The sequence below is a fragment of the Micropterus dolomieu genome, linkage group LG12 (assembly GCF_021292245.1).
Source record: "Micropterus dolomieu isolate WLL.071019.BEF.003 ecotype Adirondacks linkage group LG12, ASM2129224v1, whole genome shotgun sequence".
NCBI lineage: Eukaryota > Metazoa > Chordata > Actinopteri > Centrarchiformes > Centrarchidae > Micropterus > Micropterus dolomieu.
Genome location: NC_060161.1, coordinates 27,725,210 through 27,738,531, shown reverse-complemented (window position 1 = coordinate 27,738,531; position 13,322 = coordinate 27,725,210). Strand labels below are relative to the sequence as shown.

At 41.5% G+C, this 13,322-nt stretch overlaps 1 protein-coding gene and 1 long non-coding RNA gene across 2 annotated transcripts in view; one reads left to right on the top strand and one right to left on the bottom strand.

Moving 5' to 3' along the window:
* The window catches only part of LOC123980085 (insulin receptor substrate 2-A), a 28,795-nt gene extending 20,584 nt beyond the window's left edge, over positions 1-8,211 (top strand). The window contains exons 4-5 of the transcript XR_006827369.1: positions 7,761-7,839; positions 8,053-8,211. The gene's annotated coding sequence lies outside the window, so the exon portion shown is untranslated. The remainder of the gene's footprint in view (positions 1-7,760; positions 7,840-8,052) is intronic.
* Positions 6,264-7,641, bottom strand: LOC123980086. Its single transcript, XR_006827370.1, has 2 exons — positions 7,597-7,641; positions 6,264-6,604 (listed from the first exon to the last, which is right to left on the bottom strand). It is a non-coding gene; the product is annotated as an uncharacterized LOC123980086 (long non-coding RNA).
* Positions 8,212-13,322: the final 5,111 nt, after the last annotated feature.

The window sequence follows — 13,322 nt, the reverse complement described above, 5'->3', positions numbered from 1 at the left end:
CCCGTGGGCCCCCCCCCCCCCCCCTCCCCCCGGTCAGCAGAGTTATTCAACAGACAGTGGTCAATGAACTTTGGCTGTCAAAGTCTTATTGTCAGATGGTTCTGCTTCTCCGTACGATTTTAATAAAGGGAGGCTAGAATACTAAGCAAAGGCATTATGGTACAGAAACTTATATGTTACATTGAATTTAAAATATTAATTTTTTATCTTTTATTAGTCTTTTTTTACCCCATGCATAATCCATCCTGGATACGGTACCGTACAGTTATTACATTGTGGACAAAATTGTATAATGTATTTTTTTTTTTTTTGAATGGATTACATGGTACAAGCTGGTGGAAAGTACCGTGCTTGTTTCCATACTTTTCTGAGTGAGGTACGGCACAGTACCAGCACCCTTTGGATTACCATTTTTGCGTGGCGTTTGTATCTCAGAGACACAATATTGCGTCTGCGGGCCAGTTTCTAATACGATGTACTGTGCCAGTATGAGTTTGTCACAGTGTGCAGCATTACTCTCCTCATATTCTGTTGCACATATTATTTATTTGTTGCGATAGGTACAAATATTCCAGTACATTTTTTGTTTGCTTTCATGACACTCGGTACTCGGCATTGCGGGGAACACCGGCCACCAATCGAATGCTGGAAAGTTTTATTCGTCTTAAAACTTACTCCTCTCAGAGCCTCTTTGCTGATAAGGGAATCAAACTGAGGTGTTTAAAGGAATAGTTCAACATTTTAAGAAAAATGTATTCTATTCCCTTGTGTTACATGAGAAGATTGATACCCCTCTCATGTCAGTCTGTTAAATACAAAGCTACTGCCAGCAGCTGCTTAGCTTAGCTTAGCATAAAGAATGGAAGCAGGGGGAACGGCTAGCCTGGCTCTGTCCAAAGTTGTAAAGCCCACCTATAAAACTCTGTTTAACATGTCATGTCTTGTTTGTTAAATCCATAGAAATAAGTGATATATGAGGAGTTATATGCGGGACTATTTCCTGAAGTCTTGTCATCACCCATCCCTCTGTAAAATGGAGAATTGTCGCTTTTACATGTGGCTTCTGCAACAAGTTAAACAAACGAGATATAACATTTTAATTAGTGAGCTTTAGAGTTGCTGATAGGTGGATTTAGTCACTTTCAGACAGAGCTAGGCTAGCTGTTTCCCCTGTTTGTTTAGCATAAGTCTTTATGCTAACCTAAGATAACACAGCGGCTTTCTCTACTACATATAAAACAGAAAACGAACTATTCCTTTAAAAAAAGACATTAGTAATAAATGAAGGAGCTTGTAGAGGAAACTCAGCTGCTATGGCCGTTGGATGGAAAAAGTTGTTTTACCGCCCTGCTGCTCGGTTACGTTAGCTTGAGGAACTTGGTAAACGGAAGAAGGACATTTTTATTTTTTACATTTTCAGTTTTACCTCATACGGTCCGCAGCGTAGTTCAAGTTAGCGAGGTTGAGTGGCAGACACAACACACACACACAACGCTGTGAAAGGTAAAAGGACAAAGTACAGACGTTGACCCTGGGATGCAAACACAAGACTAATGCACACTCATGAAATCTCTGCAAGTGAACCGTATACTGTACTTTGTAGGCAGTAGCATGTATGCTGACACACAGAGTAATCATGCAGCCCTCGGCGACTCTAACTCCTGCGTGCCCCGTTTCTGCGCTTTGTCAGCGGCTCTTGATGACGTCCATGACATTTCACTTACACACACATAGGCATGCCGGGGTGTTCTTCATTGGCTCTGGGTGACAGAAAGAGGTTTCCAGTAACCTGAGCTCCAGCTCCAGGTGCAGCGCGTTGGTCATAGTTGCCCTGTTACACACAGCCACATGTATGCGCACACAAGTTGGGGCAGGCCGTGAACACCCACCCCAGTCTTAGCCGGGCCTTGCTGCCCCTTCTCTCTCACACTTTAACGGACTGATATGCCCATATTTAGCATTTCTACCCGCGCTAGTCTCCCATGACTATTACCCACATGACTGTTTTCATATAGAGAAATGTGCATAAACACAAAGACGGACAGCTAACGCAGCCCACAGAATTTCATTCTTTTTGTTCAGTATTCACTCATCTGATGCTATCTTCGCCCCGTTCCTGATTTTTCCCTTTTTTTTTTTTATCAGCCCATTCTTTTTTGTTGTTTATTAATTTGTTTGGACGGATGAAGGCTTGTCACTCTCACCGCGCTTTTGTGTGGGACGCATCATTATTGTCCATTTAGGGCCCCCACACAGCAGGGATGCTAAACTGGGAGGGAGGGACTGAGCTGAGGTATATTTAAATTATTTGGTTTAGAGAGCAGCAGTGGTGTGTTTTCCAGTGACTGCAGGGACTGGTCTCAAAGTGAAGGTCAGTTCGTGGTGACTGAAGGCTTACGTGATGCTCTCTGAACTGCACAGATGCAGTGAACTCTGCACATCTGGTACTCCATGTTCAGTGAAACACATTTTCATCTACTGTTTGAATCGCGTTGATGCGCCTATCTGATCACAGAGTGTGTCAGGTATTTTGTCAATGTCAAGACTGACTCATTAAAGGGATAGTTTGGGATTTTTGAAATTAATCTGTATGATGTGTAGGCTACCTATAGTAGATGGCAGTCAGCATGTCCCCAGTCTGGAGAAGCAGAGTTGAGAAAAAGCTAAGCAATGTACTGCTGTGGACAGGATCCAAGTGTACGCTGTATTTAGAATATTTTCAGCGTTTCCTTGCTGTTGCACTCATGCGTAGGAATACAGATGTTCCAAAGGAAATAGCTGTCTGATGGCAAAGTAAGCGCTGAAAATATTCTAAATATACCGTACAATTGAACTGATAAGTTTTTTTCCCCTCCGGAGTGCCTTCTTTTAGGTGGTTAAATACATTTTGCTACAGACCCTGTCCACAGCAGTACATTGCTTAGCTTCTTCTTAACTCTGCTTCTCCAAACTGGGGACATGCTGACCGCCACTGACATACGTACCTCATACAGGCTCACTTCAGAAATCCTGAACTATGCCATTAACCAACATTATAACACTTTCTTGCAATCACCAAAACATTTCATATCCTAGTCCAAGACACAAGCACACCCATTAGGCGCTCCACTTAAAATAAATTTCAAATATCGTTACCACTTCCCTCCATCCCATCTCCCTTTTAAGTGATGAGGCTGTCTGTGTGGCTCAAAGCGTGGAGGTTAATGCCAACATTGTCTGTACCGTTGACTGTATATAAAGATGGACGACTTCGACAGCTCCTCAAAATTGTAGACAAAACATCTCAAAAGATGGACGAAAAAGATTAATAAGTAATAGTACACATCAAATACAATTTTTCTGACGAGTTTGGTTTTAATTAGTTATTAGATGCTATAAAAAGGAGTCAATGTCGCAGGTGCTGTATTTTCTTTCCCTGCAAAGATTTTCGACAACTTTGCCTCTGAGTGGTTCGTACTCGTTGCCTCTGTTGGTTAGGGGTAGGGTGGAGTCAGGGATAGCCAATCGGCAGTAGAGTATGGAGCAGGACTCGACACAGAGCTCGTGTCCATCAAATAAGAGTTGTCATAAATATGGTATGTTAAAAAAATTACCAGCCAGGATTATGGCTTCATTTTTGTACTGTGGGAGGAAGTGGAGACACGTCGTCCATCTTTATATACAGTTTTTGTTTGGTACAGTAACAGGAAACAGGAGAAACCCCCTTTTTACCCGCTAAATGCTCTCTGGAGGGTTGGGATAAATAAGCTAAACTTCCCCCGCAGCAGGCCCTGTGAAAATCCATAAAATGCTGTTAGGATTTTAAGCCTGTGTGTCTTAAATGTACAATAAGAACAATCTGAGTTATTTTCCTTTTTCCCCTTGAGCCCTTTAAACAAACAAAGAATTGAATATAAGAATATTTAGGCTGCTGTGACCTGAGACAAACAAGAACATCTTTTGTTTGTTATGTTTGGAAAATGTTTTTTTGTGTGCTACAGTGACGTGTTGCTTTTGAGTTTTCAAAGCTATGGCAAAAATGGTTGAGCTGGATTTTTTTTTGGGGGGGGGGGGGATTTCCCTTAATTTATTTAAAGCATTATTCAAAAATGGATATTTGTCCTTCATGTCTGATTGCCTTCATGTTGAATTTTACCCCGTCTAATTCTTTGTCATGACTGAATTCATTTACACAGAATCTGTGTTTATTTTGGCAACAATTCAACCTCAAAACTGTCCTCAATGTTACTGATAATGAAGTTGAAAATCAGCTGTTATGAATTTTTATTGTTAGGGGGGGAGAAATGAGAAAGAAATGAGACCTACGTAAAATATATAATCCTTGCAGAGAAGAGTTAGGGTACTGCATCATTATGCAAACTTTTATTTCCCTTTTTACTCTAATCTTTTGGTTTATTTTGTATTCTAGTTTACAGAGGGAAAATAATCATCTTATTTTTGGTTGTTTTGTTGCATTGGGGCAACCTTGTTTCTCTGAAGACAAAGCGATACAAGGGTAGTATTTTTTTTAAGAGTACATAGGCATTTTGCAGTTATTTGTATAAAGAAATGGGTTACAACCTCTGCCTAATGTTTATTTTTTGTAACTATATTACAGTTTATTTGCTGCTGTGTAGTACAGTTGGAAATGCTGTCGATGGCGACCATAATGATGAAGATGATTTTCATTGCCCTGCTATCAGGCCTGTTTACTCCCCCTAAACCTTCCGGAGAATTTCGGTAGTGGGGGGGGTGGGGGAGCAAATCCCACTCTACCCTGCTACCTGTGTTCTTAGTTTCCGAGTTGAATGCTGTTGTTGATTAGCTTTACAGGAAAGAGAGTTTTAAAAAAATACTGTGGAGGTGTGTATCCTTCGTATGTGCATTATTTTTCAGCAATGTACGTCCTATATACAAAAAAAGAAGAAAAAATAGTTTAGAAAATAAGAGAAAACTGGTTGAAATGGAAATCCTCCTTCTGTAAATAAGGAAAACTCAAGTTGTCGCTTTTTTCATGTTATGATCGGTGCCTCAGCAGGTGCCCCCTCCTTATTTTGTTTTTGTTTTATTTCCTTCTCTTTCTTTCGCTCTCTTTTTTCCTCATAGAGGGAAAGGGGGGTAGGAGGGGTACTCGGAGGCGATTTGAGCATCGGCATAGTGTTTATATTTATCAAAACTTTTTTGCTTTCGATAGAGCTATTGCAATAAAAATGTGTTCATGTAACCGCCGTGGTCTCAGCTGTCTTTTTGTGTGTGTGATGTATCATCATAGAGAACACACACACACACACACACACACACACACACACACACACACACACACACACACACACACACACACACACACACACACACCTGTTTAGTTTTATTTTTTTTTTAACATGAACAAGACTTCCAATCAACTAAGCCAGAGAGTTTTGACGTCACTGAAGGAAAAAAAATCTGATGTGAATGTACCAGAAATGTTAATCTTTGTTTGTGTGTTTGAGAGTGAGTGTGAGCAGGTGTTTGCTTTACACACTATTGCCTGTGACCGACACTCAGGCGAATATATTTTGACACAGTGACTGATTGAAATGTTCCACAAAGTCTGGCTTTTATTGAAGCAAAAACAGTTTCACCTCGGCACCTGGAGGAGCTAAGAACAAGAACATAACTTCTATTATCTGGAAAATGTGTGTTTTTAAATGTGTTCACTCACACTGAAGGACCACATGGTTCTTCTACAGTTTGAAACATTTCCCTGATAAATTAATCATAAAATCCTTTCAAAACCCACTGATTATGTCAAAAAGAAAAGATCGGTCCAACACTTTGATCAATTGCCATTAAATGTGCATTGGATATCTGTGGTCCCCAGATGATAACTCCTAATGTCTCTAATAACCTCCTGACCTCTCCTCAACAGCACCATAATGACACCAAACTTCAGGCTCCACATATTTGATACAGCATTTTCCTGTCGTGCCAGTTTCAGGCAAAAATGTTGATTTCGCACATACAGTTAATATATATAATTGGAAAATTGCAATGTGTACATAAACCTGATGTCTTTCCTCATGACACTGCCACCCGTCAAAACAAAGTTTAGCCTACATGTTTTGACCCAGTATTGTTCTATGAGGTTGGAAGAGGATCATCACACACCGAAAACTGATAAGTTTTATGGATGCTATTCTTTGATCTTTACACCTAGTCTAGGAATGTAAAGTTTTGCCTTATTGGTGCCAGATGAAGCGCCATGTTGATGAACTTAGTTCTGAATAAAAAGACTGATAAAGTAATTATGACTGACCAAAGCTCAAATCTTTAATAACAGACGAGTTTAGTTTAAGAGAAATAAACTACAGAATCGTTAATAGCATAATTTGTCTTTGAATATGTCAACCAGCTTCTTTATGAGTGATCTAAACATGTAATGATAGAAAAGACTTTTACTGTTTGAGTGTCTTTTTGGAAAAGTCAAAATGTCTCTGTCAACCTGTGTTGGTTCCCTGCTCATCACATCAACATGTCATTAAGGCCTGATGACCAGTTAGCTGGATTCACAGGAGAAGTAGAAAATGGAGAGACAGGTGTGGTAGTAAGCACGATGGTACTGGTCTCCAAGTAGGCACAGGTAGACCTATGAAGAAGATTATCAGAAAATAAGTAATTTAAGTCAGTTGACATGTTCATAGTTTGGATGTTCCTAAAGGTGAATAATTAGGGTTCAAACCGCAAAGCGGTAGAACCCTTCTATGTTTGTCTGTTTTAGTTATTATTATTCTTATTTGTTGTCTGCAGCGCTGGCTCAAATTCCCGTGAGCTGGAATGAGCTAGAAATATGAAACTTGGGGGAATAACTGGAAATGGTGTGCACGTGCTTCCATAGAAATATGAACCCAATTGGCCACATGGTGGCGCTGTAAATAAGGCTTAAAAATGATAACTTTGAAAGGCCACGCCCCTTACACCATAAGTCCGATTGACTTGAAATTTATCACTCAAGTCCAGGTCAATGTACTCTGCAAAATAACCCCAGGGTTCATCAAGGTCTGCCTAGAAAAAATCATTTCATAACAATATCTAACCACATGTGAAGTTATTCTGAAGTTGTTAATGCGAAAAAAGGTTTGGAACCCGCAAATCGCTGCTTGCGGCTATATTTGGCTAGGCTACCTCTAGTAGATGGCGGTCAGCATGATTAGTTTGGAGAAGCAGAGTTGAGAAAAAGCAATGTACTGCTGTGGACACGGTCAGCAGCAAAATTTGTTTTACCCACCTAAAAGCAGGCATTTAGAAAAAATCTATATCAGTTAAGCTATATTTAGAATGTTTTCAGCGCTTCCTTGCTGTTGCACTTATACGTAGGAATACAGAAGTTCCAAAGGAAATTGCTGTCTGGATGCAAAGGTGGCGCTGAAAAAATTCGATATATACCGTACAATTGAATTGATCGTTTTTTTCCCCCCGGAGTGCCTTCTTTTAGGTTGTTAAATACATTTTGCTACAGGCCCTGTCCACAGCAGTACATTGCCTAGCTTCTTCTTACCTTTGCTTTTCCAAACTGACTTATTTGATTTATAAGCAAAGGACAGGGCATCTCTATAGATTTAACTAAAACACATAACTTACCAGCAGTGTCAGCTTTTTGGGTGACATGACCATGTTCTGCACCAGGATTAGAGCTGGTTAATGAAGCTGCAGTGAAATAAAGAAATTAATTAATTAGACTTAATTTTTTTTTTAATGCAAAAGCTTTTCATTTTAACTAACACCATGTTTATATTCACCAACAGAAGGAGCTGTGTTTACTGACACCTGTGAGCATCTTCCAACCATGTTCTTTAAATTGCTCCTGGAAAGGTGGTGGTGAGAGTAAGTTAATGTTGGCCCTCAGTGAGTAGAGGCCAAGCTGGGCATATGTGGATTTGGACTACACCAATTGTATGCAGTTTGTAAAAGTTGTTAGCATGTTAGCAAGTAGGCGTTAACATTGCTAAGGCTAATGTAAGACGTCAGACACTGGAAAATGGAGCCCGTGGGCCTAACTTGTTACATAACTTTGTCTTTGTCATCTTCTGTTGTCAGACATCATCAGAGCCTCGGACTGACCCAGCTTAACGAGTGACGTCACAGGGTCAGACAGGGTGAGGAGTCACCTTTTTATATACAGTCTATGGGAGTCACGGGGAGGTCCGAGTGAGCTGACCCATCAGGGCAGCTGATTATAATAAAGAACTATATTAAATAACCACTGTGCTTATTATGATGCGTAATAAAGCAATCTGTATATGATTGTATGTTATTATTTTACGTTTCTTTTTTCAGTGATTTTTTCCCACCACTACCAAGCAGTGACTGTAAGGGGTCCTCTGCTGGCCATGGGGCCCTATGCCACCGCAAAGGCCGCTGTGTTCTGTCGATTTATGCTACTTATCGAGACGTGCTACTTATCGGTTCTGCGCATGCGTATGACCCACAAGCGTGGTCTGTTTCCACGCCCATAAATCTGTGCAACCTTGCTGTTGGGCATGCCCTCGAGACAGTGGCTGATCATCAGCAATATTAAAACAATAAATCATTATTATTCAATCAGAATACCCTACCCCTGATATCTTAAATAAAGATGGTATAATATAGTATTTCAACATGTTCACCATCTCCTTACAGTACACATGGAGTCAGCAGTGGTGCAATATGGAGTGGCATTATTTGATAGTGGGTATTAGTCTTTCAGACTACGCTACCCCTGAAATGATGTTATAATATAATCTAAAGAACAGAATATGTTCTGACGATTTATGCTGCCTTGTCGAAAAATGCTACCATAGCGCAAAACTATGAAAAAAATGTTCCCTTTTCCAATATTGCCCCACTACTCACTCCATCTGTGCTATAAGGACATAAGGAGCGTGTTGAAATACTATATTATGCCATATTTATTAAAGATATCAGGGATAAGGTATTCTGAACTCGACGGCATGCCCAACAGTAAGTGTACTAGACTGGCAAACAAATAACGGGATTGTATTTACTGACCGCGCTGTAACCTGTGTGAGTGTTGTTGTACTTCCTGTGGTTGCTATGTAAAGAACGTGAGTTAACGCATCCCTCTCAGCCTGATTTTTGAGTACACGCACCAGTATATCACAATGGCGACAAGGATATTAAAGAATTGAAACGGGGACTGTCCTCTGGTCGTACGGAAACCATAGGCACGTGCCGTTACCAGTTATCATCGAACGAGCTAACATGGCCTTGCAAGCGGGTCGCATGGATGAATACGAGTCTAAGGAGGATTTTGATTCATATCTGGAGCAGTGGATGAGGTATGCGTGTTTCTTTCCGTGATTGGAGCGGACACTTACAAGCTGCTGAAGAATCTTGTGTCCCCGACAGTACATTGCAATATGCTGTACTTACCAGAGCGCTGACCACGCATTATAAACCAGCACTCGTGGTGATTGCTGAACGTTTTCGTTTTCAGAAACGTAACCAAAAAGAAGGGGAAACTGTTTAGGATTATGTTGTGGCTTTGAGGCAGTTATCAGCCACCTGCGATTTTTGACAATATTTGGACGACGTCCTCAGAGACCAATTTGTCAGTAGACTGCGATCTGATGCTGCACAGCGCAGGTTGCTGGCGGAAAATGATCGGACTTTTTCGCTGGCCTGTGACATTGCAGTCTCCATGGAGCTTGCATCCAAAAATACAATGGAGCTTTCAGGACACCATGAGCCTCGTCACGTAATTGCCTTGTCAAGTTTTCATACTTTTTCTAAAAAGGGAAAGAAAGGACAGTTCAGGCGAGAAAATAATAACAGACCAAAGGGCCAGAAAGGGACAAAACAAGTCAGTGGAATGCAGCAAAGACGTTATGGTTGTGGAGGAAAACACTCAGCACATGACTGCAGATTTAAAACTGAAAAGTGCCATGCCTGCTCCAAAACTGGACACATCGCCCATGCTTGCAGAAAGGGAAAAGTCACTTCTCAAACTCAGTATGTGGACACTGAAGTGAATGCATGTGGAAGAGATGATCTCGCAGAGCTTTTTGGAGTGTATGCTGTATACTCTACCCTAGGCTGTGAAAAAGGTTACACAGTGAGTCTGGCACTGGATGACAAGCCCACAACTATGCTGCGGGATACTGGGTCAGCGGTGTCAGTGGTATCTGACACATTTTACCAGGCAAACCTCACCTGTTTCCCTTTAAAACAAGCTTTCGAATTAAAGTTGAAATCATACTCGGGTCAAAGAATTGCTATTCGAGGGTACATTATGATACCAGTACAGTATGAGACACAGCAAGTCACTCTACTACTGGTCATTGTTAAAGAGGTGGTATTATGGTTTTTGGCTTTTTCCCTCTTATTTATTGAGTTATATATCTTTTTTGTTCATGTACTAGGTTTGCAAAGTGAAAAACAGCTCGTTTGTAGTCCTGCCTTTACTTCCCTTTCTTGTGACGTCACAATGAAAAAATGTGTCATAATGCTCGCTGAGGGAGTAGTCAGACACTCCCTCAAAAACAGCAGTGGAAAAACACTGAGCTGCAGCACACCTCTCCTCTCCCTTCCAAACACTAGCTACCCTCCAAGCAGTCAATGGACAATGAAGTTGTTACTGTGATGTAGAGACAGAGCTCAGTTAAAACTTTATGGATGAAAGATACTTTTGTTACAGATTAATAACTCACCACTCGGAAACTCTTGCTCCAGTCTGTTGCCAACCTGGTCGGCAACATGTAGCCTACAGCTAAATTGAAGCTGTTTACTGTATTTTCGCTGACCCGCCTTTCTCTGCTTCTGATTGGCTAGTAAATCCTTAACTAGAAACTACGCATGTGCAACTCCCAACAAAGATCATTTAGAGACAAGATGTATCACTCCATAGCTAAAACGAAGCCTTTAACACAGGGTGAAAAGAGGAGCTGCAGCAATGTGCAGTATGGCAAAAAATATGGTGTTTTTTGAAAATTAAACCATGTAAACCTGTTCTGGTACAACCCTAAATAGGATTTTGAACCTGAAAATGAGCATAAGGGAAACAGACCTGCTCTGATGGGCCGAAACTGGCTAAAGAAGTTGCAGCTGAACTGAAGAAAGACTGTAAGTGGGTTTGGATTACTGAATGTGCTAAAGCATTTGAAGGTGCTAAGAAATTACTGCAACAGAATAAGGTGTTAGTGCATTATAACACGCGCCTGCCACTGAAGATTGCATGTGATGCATCTCCTTATGGAGTCGGTTCTGTGATCTCCCATGTTATGGAAAACAGTGAGGAACGGCCTGTAGCTTTTGCATCGAGGACACTAACTGAAGCTGAAAGGAAGTATGCCCAAATTGAAAAAGAGGAACTTGCCATCATCTTTGGAGTTAAGGAATTCCACAGATATCTATACGGAAGGAAATTCACACTCCTCACAGATAATAAGTCACTGTTGACCATTCTTGGGCCAAAATCAGCAGTTCCAACCCTGGCAGCTCTACGGATGCAATGCTGGGCTCTCATTCTCATGGCATACAACTATGACAATGAATACAGGAAATCAGCTGATCATGCCAACGCCGATGTCACTTTTACCACAAGATTTGAAAGATAACACAGCAGAAGAGGGAAGTATTTTCTACTTCTCACATGTCGACGAGCTACCAGTGTTTGCAAAAGACATTGAGAGAGCTACCTTAAAACATCCTTTACTCAGCAAGGTGTGGAACTACACCATGAATGGATGGCCTAGTGTTGTGCAGGACGAAGCACTGAGGCCTTACTTTATACGCAGACAGGAGTTGTCAGCAGAACAATGCTGCATTCTTTGGGGCCAACAAGTCATTATACCCACAGTTTTTCGACAGAGATTGCTGGACGACCTTCATCATGAACATCCATCTGCCACATGAAGGCTCTCGCTTGCAGCTACCTCTGGTGGCCAGGCTGTGATAGAGACATTCAAGAACTTGTGCAAAGTTGTTCTGTCAGCCAAGCTGTAGCACCGCTACACACTTGGAGATAGCCAGAAAGACTGTGGCAGAGGATTCACATTGATTTTGAAAAAGACAAGCAGTACTTTTTAGTGGTCATAGATAGCCTCTTGAAGTGGTTAGAAGTTTTTCCTCCACTTCTTCTCACAACACCATTGAAGTCCTCCAAGACCTGTTTGCGTCATATGGACTGCCAGAGGAGCTGGATCAGATAATGGGCCGCAACTGGTGTCTAAGGAGTTTACTCAGTTCCTGGAGAGAAATGGTATCAGGCAAACTGCAGTACCAGGATACCACCCTCCATCAAATGGGGCAGCAGAGAGATCAGTACAAATCCTAAAATGAGCTTTGATGAAGGAGGTGCTGGAAGCGGATGGTAGGGCTTCCTTGCCACTCAGTCACCGAATGGGAAATTTCCTGCTCATGTATCGCAGTACACCCCACACTGTCACTGGTCGGACTCCAGCGGAGCTGTTTCTGAAACGCCAGCTCATTTGAGTTTGCTTAAACCTGTACTTGCCAGACGTGTTGAAGACCAGCAAGCGGCACAGAAACGCCACCACGATGTGGCTTTGCTTCTTCACAGTTTTGTGGAAGGAGAGAGTCTGTATTCGACATTTCCGGGAAGGAGTGGAAAATGGATTCAGGCAACAATTCTCAAGAGACTGGGAGATGTACCTTACCTTATTCAGGAGGGCCAGAGACAGCGTACAGTTCATGTCAATCACATGTTGCCATGGCGAGAAACTGTTGGGAAATACAAGTTGTTCTCTCCAGTGGCAGAAAATGTTCCATCAGTAAAGATGGATTGTGTGGTTCCAAGTGCTAAGCCCAGCATGCCAGTGAGCCAAACATCACCCATTGCTGTCACTGAACCAACCTACTAGGGGCACCTCCACAAACTGTTCTTGTGGAGGTGCCCCTAGTACCACCAACAAACAAAAGCCCGCCTGTGAAACGCAGGTACCCCAAAAAGATTTTGGGTACCACCACAGAGACTGAATCTCTAAAATGCAGTATGATAAGTTCTTTGTTGATGGAATGGGAAGATTGACTGCTATGAGAATTTATGGTTCATTAGGAAGTTAAAGTTTCATTTTGTTAAAGACATTTTCACTCTGGGAAGTAGATTTATTTTTAAATTTGAGAATTTTGACTACAAATCTAAGAGGGGAGGAGTGTACTAGAGTGGTCTCTTTTGCCACCTTGTGGTTAAAGTATGCCAATGATGTTACCGTTGGCCAACAAATAAAGGGATTGTATTTCCTGACCGCGCTGTAACTTGTGTGAGTGTTGTACTTCCTGTGGTTGCTAAGTAAAGAACGTGAGTTAACACATCCCTCTCGGCCTGATTTTTGAGTACATGCACCAGT